The following is a 14,854-nucleotide window of genomic DNA, read 5'->3' on the forward strand; positions in this document are numbered from 1 at the left end:
GGAGATTGATTTTAAAAATGCCCTGTGGAAGGGCATAAATTACACACCATAAAATCACTATGACTCAGTCATAATTTACTCAAATTCACGTTAATAGTCTTCCAGGAATCTACTAGGAGCCAAGTAAGTGGGGCAAAAGGAGGAAGATTTTAATGGGCAAAAGAGAGACAAGAAAGTGCAGAGGGCTAAAGGGGTACCTAATTCTTGGCCCATGTAGTGATCACTGCAGACTTAGGACCTGGGCAAGAAGAGAGCCACTAGAAAAAGGAGGTTGGGGCCAGAAAACACATTGTTTTTTTGTGATTTTGCTTAGGGGCAGACCTGCCGTTGCCAGAAATGGAAATTTCACATACATTGCACTGGCCTACTTTCCTGCCCGTATCCTGAAAGACTTCTATTTGGGCTAAGAGGTGAAAATAAGGAGAACAAAAGGGCAAAGAAAGCTCAGTTATTTAGGGAAGTCAGAGAGAACATGTGAAACATTTGGGTTAAAATTGGACAGAAAGAAGCAGCAGTTAAAAGTTGCTCTGTAGGAAATTAGACCAGAGGGTAGACTTAAAAGCTCCAGCTTTGCCTCTGTGGAATGTCAGCTGCCTGATTCTTCCTGAGCAAAAAGGAGAACAGTGAATTTTTTCCCCAGAGATGGCTAGGAGTCATGAGTGTGTGTCATCGTGTGTGATACTAGTCCATGCTCAGGATAAAGCCCTGTGCTTTTGGCCAAGCCAAATGATGGATTGCGAAGGAAAGAACTGCTCTAAGTCCACAGAAAGGGGTCTCTAATTATTTTTCCCCTCACTGGGATTTAAACACTTGCTGGATAGGATCATTGTGTACAAGTAATTTGTTTAGGGCTCTTTGAAAAATGATGTTGAAAGGGTTGATAAGGGATGGGCCTGACAGCAAAAGCAGGATGCCCCTGGAAATAAAAATATGACCATGTATATGAAGATGAGTGCCTGGGAATATGAACTGTACCTTATAAAATGTAGCAGGATGGATCTCCTGGGAAGCAAATTCTGAGATGGAGATTAGTATGCAGGCTGTTCTTAGGGAGCACTTCTGAGTTTAGCATCTGTGGAAGGGAAAGAAAAGAGGTAGGACTGGGTGGATGAAAAAGTTGAGAGAGCCTTACAAGGAGCTCTGGAGTTGGCATGGCCCTTCAATTCACATGAGTTGGAGGAAATAAGTAGGTCTTCATACCTACATAGTGATTAGGTTCAGGCTGTCCTTGAAAGAGGTGTGACCTTCATTAAGGCAGATTTTTTCCAGCATGGGAAGCCTCCAAAGAGGGACAACAGCTGCAAAGGATCTTCCAGGAGCGGTCCCAGCAGCTGAGGAGATAAAACTATAAAACCTGACATCCTCTGCATCTAAAACAATACATGTACAGTTGACCCTTGATATCTACAGGGAACTGGTTCTAGGACCTCTGTAAATACCAGAATTGAGGATGCTCACATACTTTATATAAAATGGTATAGTATTTGCACATGACACACACATATCCTGCTGTATGAATAAATCTTCTCTAGATTACTTATAGTTCCTAATATAAGTTTAATTCTATGTAAGTAGTAGTTATGTTTTATTGTTTAGGAGTTAAGAAAGTCATTTGTGCATGTTCAGTATAGATGCAACCCTAATCAGCCCAATTACATTTTCCATCTAAGGTTGGTTGAATCTGTGTGAAGCCCCTGGATAAGAGGGGCTGACTATAAATGTTAATGCACACTTTTTTTTTTTGTATAGGGGATCAAACTCAGAACCTTGCACTCGTGAGGCAGGCGACAGCACCACTGAGGTAAATCTTGGCCCTGTTAATGTACATTTTTTACCAGATGGTGAACTGATTCCCTAAGGAATAAGGAAAGACATCCTTTCATCACCCATGGCATTGTTGTTCACTTGACTTTGGCAGCATGGTGTAGGTGATGAAAGACTTACAGAAAAATATGGCCCAGACAGTTCTCAAATTACTGGGAAGTATTTCTGAATACATAGAATCAGTCATATTCTTCCAAAGAGGTAATATTTTTCAAGTGTTTCTCAACTGGGGATGATGTTCCTCTCTAGAGGATGTTTAGTTATGTCTGGAAACATTTTTTCCTGTTTTTATTAGTATATATTTACAATAAATAATGATTACATTCCTTGTGGTGAGTTGGTACATGTACATAACACATCTTAATTCTTTTTTTTCTTCCCCTTCTTCTCCCTCCTCCCCTCTCACTCTGTCTCTTGATCCCCTAAATAAGACACATGGCTTAAATATTGCATAGTTTCTCCTATATGAAAACACAAAATATAAATGAAGTGTGAAATAAAAGACAATAGGAAGTAGAAGCTATCTCTTTCTCAAGTGTGGTCATTTTTGATTGTCATGACTGGGTAGGGAAGTGCTATTGGCATCTAGTGCATAGAAGCCAAGAATGTTACTAAACATCCTAGAATGCACAGGATAACTCCCACAATGATTATCCTTGTAATCATCATGCTGAACTTAAGAAACCTGGCTCAGCCCATAGAGTAAAAGAGTGTTTGATCCACCTTCTCTCCCCTTCCTTTGATACACATCTCCTTCCACCCCTACCACATGTAGTAGGGGGGAACCTAGCTTCTGTCTTCAGTCAAATGTTGTTGAATACTTGATGCATTCTTGGATGGCCTAGTTCTTATTTAGTTTGAAATTATAACTTTGAACTCTAAGACTAGTTCTCATTTACTTTGTATTTTTTACAACACTGAGTACTAGTTAGATTGCAGAGAAATATGTTGGGAGAGCATTGATTACTTTTAGGCTGATGCCTCTATACTGGATGAAATTGTTGTTTTCCTCAGAGTGTCAAATACATGCTAAGGGTGTCAAAAGTTTGAATCCTGTGTGAGGTCCTTAAGTGAACAGGTCAGAGAACAGTAGAGCACTTGTAATATACATTGCCGACTGTGACCAGTCGTGGGTCTTGATTCCTGTTTACATATCAGGTTACTTAAGGACCCAGAAGAAACTGGGTGTGAAGATACTGGACAGTTGTTCTTGATTTCCTCAGGGTCTTGAAGGTGGTAGAGGCTGGCTAAGAGTTCCCCTGAAGCTGAGGACAGGTGGAAGCATCCAATTGAGAGAATATTATCTTCTATTTATGTCTTGTTCCTTTATTCCCTCAGTGCTCTGAGCCCCAGTTATCTTCTGTGCAAAATCCAGGGGGCAGATAGCTTTGTCTCTTATCTCTTGCTTGTGTATCAGTTACAGGTCACAAAAAGAACAGATTAAATATAAAATTTCATATATATAAAATATATAAAAATATATATGAATATATAAATAAAATATATTTATATTATATATAATATTTTATATATACATATATATTTTACAAGGTAGGCTTACAATGGCTGCCTGAAGAGTCAGATGTGGAAGAATGCAAAGGGATGTCTGCATGTTGGAGATCCAAGGATCCACTCAAAAGTCAAAAGCCTGGAAATCACTACAGAGTCCTGCGTGAGTCCATATCAGGAAGCAGAAGAGCCTGCACTAGAAGTCTGGAGATGAATGTTCAAAGATGATGGTGAAGATGAGCTCCTCCAAAGAAGCTGAAGCCATACCTCCTCCTCTTCATTTTTATTTCATCCAGGTTTCAAGCCTATTGGCTGGTGCCACCAACACCCAGTGTGGGTCTTCTCTCTTTAGTAACTCCATTATCCAGACACACCCAGAACTATGCTAAGCCAATCAGCCAGATACTTTTTTATTCAAGTTGACACCACAATTAACTATCACATCTTGGGATCAAGGCAACCTGTGAGCTTATGTGATGGACTATATTCAGGGAACTAATCCTTTGTTCAAAAGAAGGGATATAGGCTTTTCCTCTTTTATTTTTACTTTCTTGAGAGAAAAAGGTAAAATTACTAATCAATTTTCAAAGTTTGACAAAACATTGTGACAAAAACATTGTGTTCACAGACTCAATATGCAGCAGCTTGTCATTTTATTTTTTTTCCAATTTTTTATTAGGACATGTTTGCCCACTCAGTTCAAACACCTCAGTGTATTAAAAGCCCCCAGGATCAAAACTACTTCAGTTTAGAGACTATACTGCTATTCATGAAGAAATGCATTTTTCATGTTTTTTTTTTTCCTGGAAAAAAATCACAGGTATTTCTTGCTGGTGGTGAAACAATAGGGCCTCCAATCTTACCTCTTAAATCTTAATCCTACTTCTTAAATGAGATTAATGAGATTGTAAAATTACTTTTGCTCTAGTATCTAAAAACGTGTTTTTTGGCATTCAACCCTAAAAGAAACATTGGAGGAAGTGTTTCCTCATATCAATAAAGCACATGCCTGCCTTAATAAGCCTTATACCCAAACCACTCATCACTCTACCATCTGTACCCAACCAATGCCCATGTGTGCCCGCACATCCTAGGGATGAGTGTAGTATTTACATAACACATTCATCCCTGTGCACCATTGTGATCTATCATTCAGTTAGGTATTTAGAAGGTGTCCTATTCTATGTCCTATTCTAGTCATAATAACATGAAAACCCATGGAGAAGTAAGTTTTTCTTGGGCAGACACTGGTTTTTAAATTAGAACATTTCCAACTCTTATTAATTGTTTTTATGTGAAAATACCATAAGTGATTTAATCAAATTATGAATCAGTCATCTTCCAATGTAAATTCTTAAAATCACCATCATTGCTGGGTTGTGCTAATGTAAAAAGAAGCAACCAAATCTGGAAAACAGAGTATTCTTTTATAGCTAAAAACAGAAAGGTTGATATTTTCCAAAAATCTTTATACCCAAATCACTCTCTCCTCTACTATCCACGTCCAACTAATGCACATTTGTACACACACACACACACACACACACACACACACACACACAGCTCTGAAAGTGAACCTCACAACTAGATCAAACTACTTAAAGCCCTAAATCAATAAATACAGTCATATTTGGAATAATGACTTAATATACTTATCATTAAAGATCAGTGATTTCAACTGTTTCATAGTGTCCTTAGATGTCTGCTCTGGTATGAAGAATTTCAAAGCAAATTTTCTAGGCAAGATTGGTGTGTAAAATGTTTTATTAACAGCAGGACAATCTTCAGTAGACATAAAGTGCAATTCATTATTTAGGGGCAGAATCAAACTCTTAAGTTTATAGTTGTCAAGAAGTTATACAGAAAAGGAAAGAAAATAATTATTCCTTCAAGAACACAATTTGAAACTGGAGGTATAGCTCAGTGTTAAAGGACTTGCTTAGCATGCTTAAGGCTATGGGTTTGATGGTCACCACTGAAAATAACAAAACTAACACCCCCTGCCACACAAAACAACAGGCAAAAGAAAACCTACCAAATGGAACAGAAGAAAAACACAAATTTAGAGAATCAAGGATTTCACAAAAGTCTAGTAAGAGGGCAAAGAAGTTTAAAGTTAAAAGGCTCAAGTTAGGTATGTAATGTTTTCGAATCTCAGCTGTACAATAAAATATAAATTAAAGTAGAAATCTAGGAGATCATATATGTGAAAGTACTTATAAATTCCAATGACATAATAGTTATTACTTATCATCGTCATACTTTTTTTAATACTTACAATTAATCAGATTTTTAGTGGAGCAGGGTGCCAAGTTTTACTCTCTAGAAAATAGCATGCACATTTTGTGAAATATGGAAATAATTCTCCAATCTCTCTGACTCATGATTAGAAATATCTGTTTCAATAGACTTCTGATTTCTTTCTTTGAGGCTCTTTCCATAATTGAAATAAAAAAGACTTATGGAATAATTTGTTCAGGACATGGACTTTTATTTAATTTCTCAAGTATTACCCATTTCCCTCCAGAAAATGGAGCACAGGGACAGTTCATTCTGATAAAACAAAGTGAAGAGGCAGCAGCATAGAATGAAGTGGATCAAAGGTCATATATTTGGGGGCCCATAGAGTGGCCTAAAGTCAAAGAGCAAGAGAGGGCCCAGGAAACTAAGATATAAGACAATATATAAGAAGAAAATAGTATTAAAAGTCACAGAGTAAAGGCCAGCAGCAAAATCCAACCTCTCTGGGACCTAGAATTGATATACCTATAAAATAACAATTTAGTGAAGGACAAAAAGAAAAAAAAGTAGGTCTCAAGGAATAGAGAGGGAGCTGACAAGAAAACCAGGAACTACAGAGAAACTGAAGAAATGGAACACAATGCAGAAAAAAGAATGAAGCATTCTGAAAAGCTAACCATGGCACCTGGGGAGAGGGACTTGTCTCTGTTAACACAAGGTAAGCCCATAGAGGTTGGCAGCTCCAGGGAAAAACAACAGCCTGGTCTAACAGTGCCACCCTGGTAGTATCAGCCCCAGAAAAGTCCATGGCTTTTATAAATTGCCAAAACAGCATGTAATTTTACTCTAAAAGTGACTCCTTCAGCATAGCAGCAGGCTAGAATTAGAGAATAAATCCAGTTTAGTGCCTACCATATTTAAAAGTGTTTAATTTGGAGCTATTTGGGGAAGGGGGTTAATTGTTTAAAACTGAGCTACAAAACAACTAACTGCCAAACAACTTCACTTCAGGATCACCTTACCATAATGACTGGGTAAGGAGATGGCCACAAAAGTCAGTTGCAGAAAGAGAGTGTGTGAGTTAGATACAAACCCCCTAAGATGTTTAAGCTCAGACTGGAAAAATCACAGGGTTCCTGTCCTCTGAGTTGAGACATGAGGCTTAACCACGTAGTTTGGGGGGCAGAAGGTGCTGAGTCTGAAAATGCTGGAATTAGGTCCAGCAGACAGTTTGATCCCCTTGGCCCCCATACTGCCTACATCTGACACAGAGATCAATGGTCTGTTTGCTTTCCTCATCCACTAATGTGATCAGGGATACACCTCAGTTTGACCAGTTGCTGCAGCCTAGGATATGGGGACAGAAGGTGCTTTGGAACAGGAAGTCACCTCACAAACCCACAGACCTAAAGCTAGGTAGAGAGTCATGACTTGGAACACAGAGAGGGACAAGAAAACTGGGGGTGGCTGAAATGAATACAGCCCTAAGATGGACACCATTGACCAACAAAGTCCACCAGGAAAAGTGAACCAAAATTCAGTGCATACTCATGCACACACACACACACACACACACACACACACACACACACACAAGTGTGGCAACAAAATAGATCTTAGTAATCACTCATTATCCCTCTGCCACATCTTGTGGATTCCAGTACCAGAGAATCTGGAAAGAAAGCACGCATTCAAAAACACAAAGGCATTTTTTTGGACTCATTTCTCTTTTTCTTCATTTCTTGGGGGTTTTGGGTTTTTTTTCTTTGACTCCTAAAAAGGATGCTTTATCTCACTTTTCTCTCCTTCTTACATTTTCTTTATTTTTCAATTTTTACTTCTTTCATTTTCTCCTTTCCAACCTCCCCCATCTTTGCTAGTGTAATTATAAAGCTGTATTAATCTTTAGATATTTAGTTGACACCATGCTAATATTGATGAATTATTTTTTATTGTTAATGTTGGTATAGTTGTTCAATCTAGTATTTACTGTATGGAAAAATTTGGTTTGTCTTTGTGTCTATATTACTATTAAAGATCTCTTTTCTATTCTTAAGCATGGTAGAATGGTAGCTTTCATTGATTTTTATGGTATAATCAGTTTTTCTTTGACTATTGTTGCTGATTTTGTTGCTATTGCCATAGTGGAATAGTTATTGATATTAATTGGGTTATGTATTCCTTTAAGTTTACTGGTACATTTTATATATATATGCTTACACTCCTCATTGGGAATTTGTATCTGTACATGATATATCTTGGTTCTTATTTTTTCCACATTCCCCTGCCCTCCAACCACACTGCTCATCCCTATTTACAAAGACTTAGTTTCTGTTTTCCTTTCCCTCCTTTCCTTTCCCCTAACCCTGCCCCCACTTTCCTTTCCCCTTCCCTTTCTGAGCTTTTCTTCCTATTTCATGTTATCTATTATACATTTTGGTCCTCATTTACATTTTCAGTTTCTCACATGAGACAAACTATTTGGTATTTAAACATGTGTTCCCATTTATTTCACTTAAGAGTAAGACCTCAATGTGCATTCCTGTAGCTATAAATGCCTCTAGTTTATCATTCTTTATGGCTGAATAGTACTCCATTTTATAAAAAAGCCACATCTTCTTTATTCAGTCATGAGTTCATGGGCATATGGGCTATTTCCAAGATTTAGCAATTACAAACTGTGCCACTACAAACATGGGTGTGCATATCTTGCTGTGGTGTGATGCTTTTAATTCTTTTGGGAGGATACCCAGCAGGAAAATAGTTGGGTCAAATGGGACCTCTAATCCTAGTTTTTTGAAGTATCTCCATATTGATTTCCACAGTAGTTGCACCAGTCTGCATTCCCGCCAGTCTGGATTTCCCTACAACCCTACCAGCATTTGTTAGTGGTTGATTTCTTGATAGCAACCATCCTTTTTGGAGTAAGGTGGAATCTCAGTGTTGTTCTAATTTGCATCTCTTGAATGACCAGTGATGTTAAATATTTTTTTTCATATGCGTATTTGCTGTTTCTACTTCTTTGTCTGAGAAATGGCTCTTCATTTCAGATGCCCATTTTTGGATTGGGTCTTTAAATTTGGGAGGTCTGATTTTTTAAAGTTCTTTATAGATTCTAGACAGCAGAACTTTGTCTGAGGAACAGCTGGTAAAAAAAATTTTCCCACACTGTGGGTTGTTTCTTCACTCTGGTTGGTTTCTCTTGCTGTGCAGAAGTTTTTTAATAAGATGAGATCCCAGTTGTTGATTCTTTGTGCTAGTTTCTATGTGACTGAAGTTTTGTTCATAAAGTACTTTCCTACACCAATGTCTTTAAGAGTTCTCTTTAACCTCTCTTTGAGCCATTTTAGTGTTTCTGTTTTAATATTTAGATTTTTGATCCATTTCAATTTTAGTTTATAGCATGGTTAGAGATATAGGTTTAGTTTTAATCTTTGGCAAGTTGAAATCCAATTTTTCCAATAACATATATGAAAGAGGCTATCTTTCCTCCAGTGAGGGTGTTTGGTTCCTTTGTCAAAGATGAGGTGGCTGAGTGTATCTGGACTTGTTTCTGCATCTTCTAATCTCTTCCATTGATCCTCAGGATCACTGTTCCATTGATCCTCTGTTTCTTTGCCAGTACCATGCTGTTTTATGACAGTAGCTTTTTAGTATAGTTTCAAGTTGTAGTTTTGTAGTATACTTTCAAGTTGGGAACTTTGATACCTCCTATCTTATCTTTGTTGCCTAGAACTGCTTTTGCTATTCTAGGTCTCTTCTGGTTCCAAATGAATTTTCGGATTTTTGTTCTCAAGGCCTGTGAAGTATGCTGTTAGAATTTCAATTGGGATTGCATTGCATCTATATAGCACTTTTGGAAGTATGGCCATTTTCACTGTATTTGTTCTTCCTACCCCAGACCAACTGAGGTCTTTTCATTTTCTGATATCCTCTTTGATCTTTTTTTTCAGAATGCTGTAGTTTTCAGGGTAGAGGTGTTTTATTTATTTCATTAGATTGATTCCTAGGTATTTCATTTTTGGGGATGCTATTCTGGGAGGAGTTATTTCTCCTGTTCCTCTCTCAGTAAATTTTGTTTTTGTACAAGAAGGCTATTGATTTTTGTGTGTTGCCCTTGTATCCAGGTACTCAACTGAATTTGGTTATTAAGTCTAGGAGACTTTTGGTGGAGTTATTGGGGTCTTCTACATAGAGTATCATGTCATCTGCAAATAATGATAATTTTACTTCTTCATTTCCTGTCATTATTCCTTTTATTTCTTTCTCTTGTCCAACTGCTATGGCTAATGTTTCCAAAAATATATTGAACAGGAGTGGTGATAGTGGACATCCTTGTCTTGTTCCTGATTTTAGCATGAAGGATTTAGTATGATGTTGACTGCTTGTTTTTCATAGATAGCTTTTGGCAGGTTGAGATAAAGAGCATCTATTCCAATTTTCTGTAGTGTTTTGTCACGAATGGGTGTTAGATTTTGTCAAGCGCTTTTTCTGAATCAATTGAGGTGATCATATGGTTTTTGTCCTTGGCTCTATTGATATAGTGAATTACATTTATTGATTTGTATAGTTCGAACCATCCCTGCATCATTGGGATGAATCCCACTTGGTCAGGGTGTATGATCTTCTTGATGATTTTCTGCATTTTTTTTTTGCCAGTATCTTACTGAGGATTTTTGTATCTATGTTCATTAGTGAGATTGGCCTGTAGTTCTCTTTCTCCATTGGGTCTTTCTTTTGGGGTCAAGGTGATGCATGCTTCCAGGAATGAATTTGGGAGTATTGTTTCCTTTTCAATTTCACTGAAGATTTTAAACAGTAGTGACAATAGTTCTTCTATAAATGTCTTATAGAATTCAGCAGTGAAGCCATCAGGATCTTTGTTTTTCTTCGTTGGTAAGTATTGATTTATGTTTTCAATTTTGTTGATTGATATTGGGTTGTTTAGATTTTCAGGATTTCTTATTAACTGGAGTAATTCATACATATGTAGGAATCTGTCCATTTCTTCTGTGTGTTCCCATCTTATTGGTGTATTTGTTCTCAAAGTAGGTATTAATGATCCTCTGGATTTCCACTGGGTCTATTGTAATTTCATCCTTTTCATTCCTAATTGCATGGATTTGGGTTTTTGCATTCCTTTTCTTTAATAAGGTTGGCTAAGGGTTTGTCAATTTTGTTTATTCTTTGGAAGAACCAACTGTTTGCTTCATTGATTTTTTGTATCATTCTTGTACTCTCCATTGCATTGATTTGTGCTCTGATCTTTAATAATTTCCTCTGTTGTACAAGCTTTGGTTTTCTCTTGCTCTTATTTTTCTAAAATCTTGAGGTTCAGCATTAGGTTTTTATTTGACCTTGCTCTGTTTTCATGGTATGTGTATTCACTGCTATGAATTTCTCTTATAAGGCTACTTTAATTGTTTTCTCTAAGTTCTGATATGTTGTATTGGCATTGTCATTTAATTGTAGAAACTGCCTAATTTCTTCTGTGACCCATTGTTTATTCAGCAGGGTGTTGTTCAGTGTGTTTATGGAATTCTTGTGGTTTCTTTAGCTATTGATCCCAAATTTCATCATACTATGGTCTGATAATATTCAACTGATTGCTTCAATCCTTTTGCACTTACTTAAACGTGTTCTGTGAGCTAGTATGTGGTCTATTTTGGAGAACTACCTTTGTGCAGCTGAAAAGAATGCATAATCTGATTTTGGGCAAAAAACTCTGTAAACATCTGTTAAGTCCATTTGTGCATGCGTTTGATTGAGTTCTAGTATTTCGCTGTTGATTTTTGGTCTAGCTGATGTCTATTTGTGGCAGTGGGCTATTGAGGTCCCCCACTACTATTGTATTAGTGCTTGTTTGATTTTTCATGTCTGTTAGTATTTACTTTATTTATTTGGGTGCACTAATATTTTGTGCATGTATATTTATGATTGTCATTCCTTTCTCTTGGATTGTTCCCTGTACAAGGATGTAGTAACCTTCTTTGTCTCTCTTCATTAGTTTTGGTTTGAAATCCATTTGATTTGCAAATAGAATAGCTACTTCTGCCTTTTTCAGGTTCCTGTTCCATGGAGTAGTGTTTTCCACCTTTTAACTTTAAATCTATGTATTTCTTTTTTTTTTTTTTCTGTTTTTCTGTTTTTTGGTACCTGGGATCAAACTCATGTCCTTGTGCTTGTGCAGTAGGTGGCAAAACCACTGAGCTAAACCCCCGGCCCTATGTATTTCTTTTTAATTAAGTGTGTTTCTTGTATGTAGCATATTGTTGTATCTTCCTTCTTGATCCATTCTGCCAGTCTCTTTCTTTTAATTGATGAATTGAGACCATTAACATTGGTGGTTATAACTGATATGTATTGATTTATCCTTGTCATGACTTTTTCTTTTTGTTGGATTCTCCCCCTTTGTGTTTAATTTCTGGTCTTGCCTGATGGATTCATTCTGGTGGGCTTCCAGGGGTTGTGATCCTCATTGTCTTTTTCTAGGATATTGTTTAAAATTTTTTGGAGTGCTGGTTTGGTATTCATGAAGTTCCTCAGGTGCTCTTTGTCATGAAAGTATTTTATTTCTCCATTGATTTTGAAAGATAGCTTTGGGCTGGGGATTTAGCTCAGTGGTTTCACTGCCTGCTGCACAAGCATAAGGACCCAAGTTTGATCCCTGGTACCAAAAAAACAAAACAAAACAAAACAAAAGCCCAAAAGATAGTTTTGCAGGGTACATCAATCTGGGTTGGACGTTTTTTTCTTTTAGGGCTTGTAATACTTCACTCCATACTTCTTGACTTGAGGATTTGTGTTGAGAAGTCTGCTGTGATTCTGATGGTCTTTCCTTTGTATGTGATTTGTTTCTTTTCTCTAACTACTTGTAATATTTTATTCTTCCGTTGAGTTTCTGGAATTTTGACTATTACATGGCTAGGTGTAGTTTTTCCTTTTTAAAATCATGGCTAGTTGGAGTCACAGATGCTTTATTAATCTGTATGTGAAGTTCATTTCCCCTGTTTGGGAAGTTTTCTGCCATTACTTCTGTGAACAGGTTTTTTTTATGTCATTTACACTCTCTCCTATTTCTTTATTTACTCTGGTCAGTCTTTTTATTCTTCTTTGGATCATCTAGCAGTTGCTGGACTGATTTCTCGTGGTCCTTTTCTATTGTGAAGAATTCTTTCCTTTCCTGGTGTCTAACCACCATCCTTTCTTCTATATCTGTTAGTCTGTCCTTACATTGGCTCATTCTGCTGCATAAACTTTTTGATCTCCTGAATATTTGTTTGAATCTGTTTTATGGATTCCATTTCTTTCCTATGCTGGGATTCCATAATGTTCCTGAGCACCTCTATTTTTTAATCTGTGTCTTCTCTAGAGTTGTCAATCATGTCTTTCACTATGGTCACCATCTCTGTTGTTATCTGAGAAGTTATTTCTGATTTCATTTTTTCCAGATCCTCTTTTGTTGCCAGTTCATGGAGTCCAGGTGGTTGAGTTTCAGATTGTTCCATCTCACTCCCTGGATTTCCCTTTGGTGATCTGGATGTCTGCATTTGCATCTTGTTTAAGTGTCTTTTCATTTCCAGTTTTTAAAATTATTGTCGAAATTTTTAATTTGCTTTGATACTTTCAAATTGCTTATTGCAAGTATCTTTAATGTTAGTATGTAGAGCCCTTAGGGGATGGCTACTTCTTGGATTGTTTCCCTGGTATAGTTGGCCTTTGAGTTTTGAGTGTGTAATGGCCTTTAAGTGATCTCAGTCTTCATATACCAGTGAATACAATGAACTAAAGCAATCATGTCAACTTGGCCAAAGGAATACAATCAACTGTTGTTCTTGCTTAGAAAATGACAAATTGTGGTAGTTACTATTCTGACACCTTTAACTATATAAACTAAACTTATGGTTATACATCAAAATCAAGGACCAACCAGAAATATGTTTACAGTTAGTAAGCCCTTCAATATAGCAGCTTTACCCTCTGGGAAGAAGACTTAGAAGGATTTGCGGGGGTAGAGAGATAGAAGGAGAGGTTAGAAGTAGCACTAGAGGACATAGGAGGATCACCCAAACTTTGGGAAACTGGTGAAGACAGGAGGAAAATAGTGAAGGAAGGAAGAGAAACAAGAACAGAACAAACTAATAGCTACAAGAAAACTAGAAACCATATTCACACAATTGTAACAATAAGAACAATAAAGAAAGAGGAATAGGACAAAAACAGGATCAAGAAAGGAGAGAAATGAAGAAGAGATGAGAAGTAAGGGAGAAAAAAGAGAGAAAGAAAGGGGAAAAAAGGTCCTTATTGAGGCCTGACTCTGTTGCTGGCATACAACGTAGGCAGCAGCTTGCAGAGCTGATTCTATCACACTCAGTGAGCCAGCTGCAGTCCAGTGAGATTCAGGCTGGCTTCTGGCTGTAAGGCCAGAATTGAGCTCCCTGACCTCCTACAGATTAGAACTCTACAAGGTTCTACTGCACGTTTGAGCTCCCCTTCCCCTGTAAAAATCCAGGTTTTGTAGGAAGTGTTGGTTCTAGCAACTCACTGATTGCTATAGTCCACTCTGTCTTCCTTCTGTCATTTGGCTTTAATTTTTCAACAGGAAGCCTCAGAGAGTCCCTTTCTCTTCTGCTCACCACTGTGCCATCTTCCTGAGCTAATAGCAATGGCTCTCTGGCCCCAGGTGCCTGTGCCACATGGATCTAGATCCAAGGGGAGCTGCCCACGGTGGGTGTGGGGAGCCGCCTTCTGGCAGAAAAGGGAATGGAGGGTGGGTAGGAACCCTATTAATTGGTTTTATTGTATGCTAATATTGGTTTGTCTTTGAACCATCAACAATATGACAGTATATTTTTAAAGAAGTGGCTGCTAAGCCAGTTACACTACACCCTTCCTTTCCCAAATTACTAGAAGTGGTCATATCTTGGGACCAAGGCAAAGGCCTATAGTTAGCTATGCCTAGAATACAGCATTATAAAGAAGACACTAAAGAGATCTCCATATTACAAAACATAATCTTTCCACTCTAATTGACCTGCATGCACACACACACACAATACATGCAAACACAAATGAAACAAAACCCCACCACAACAGAAATGAGAAAACAAAGCAACAAAATATCTCCCCAAATTCTCAACTTCCTTAAGATATCCACAGGGAATTGAGGGGGAGGAAATCTAAAGACAAACAGATGAATTATGTGAAATAAAAAAAGAGGAGACAAAAAAAACCCAATAAAGTTTGTGGCAAGTTCAAAGATCATATAACTAAACCGATA

General features: G+C 37.4%; 1 long non-coding RNA gene across 3 annotated transcripts in view; it reads left to right on the plus strand.

The window, feature by feature from the left end:
• LOC110344325 (uncharacterized) overlaps window positions 1–2,050 on the plus strand; it is a 377,838-nt gene extending 375,788 nt beyond the window's left edge. For all 3 annotated transcript variants that reach the window (XR_015451649.1, XR_015451648.1, XR_015451650.1), the window contains one exon: window positions 1,750–2,050. This is a non-coding gene — a long non-coding RNA (uncharacterized LOC110344325). The remainder of the gene's footprint in view (window positions 1–1,749) is intronic.
• Window positions 2,051–14,854: the final 12,804 nt, after the last annotated feature.

Source organism: Heterocephalus glaber, unplaced genomic scaffold (assembly GCF_053883595.1).
Source record: "Heterocephalus glaber isolate CG9 unplaced genomic scaffold, H.glaber_assembly_v1.0 deba00001429, whole genome shotgun sequence".
Classification (NCBI taxonomy): domain Eukaryota; kingdom Metazoa; phylum Chordata; class Mammalia; order Rodentia; family Bathyergidae; genus Heterocephalus; species Heterocephalus glaber.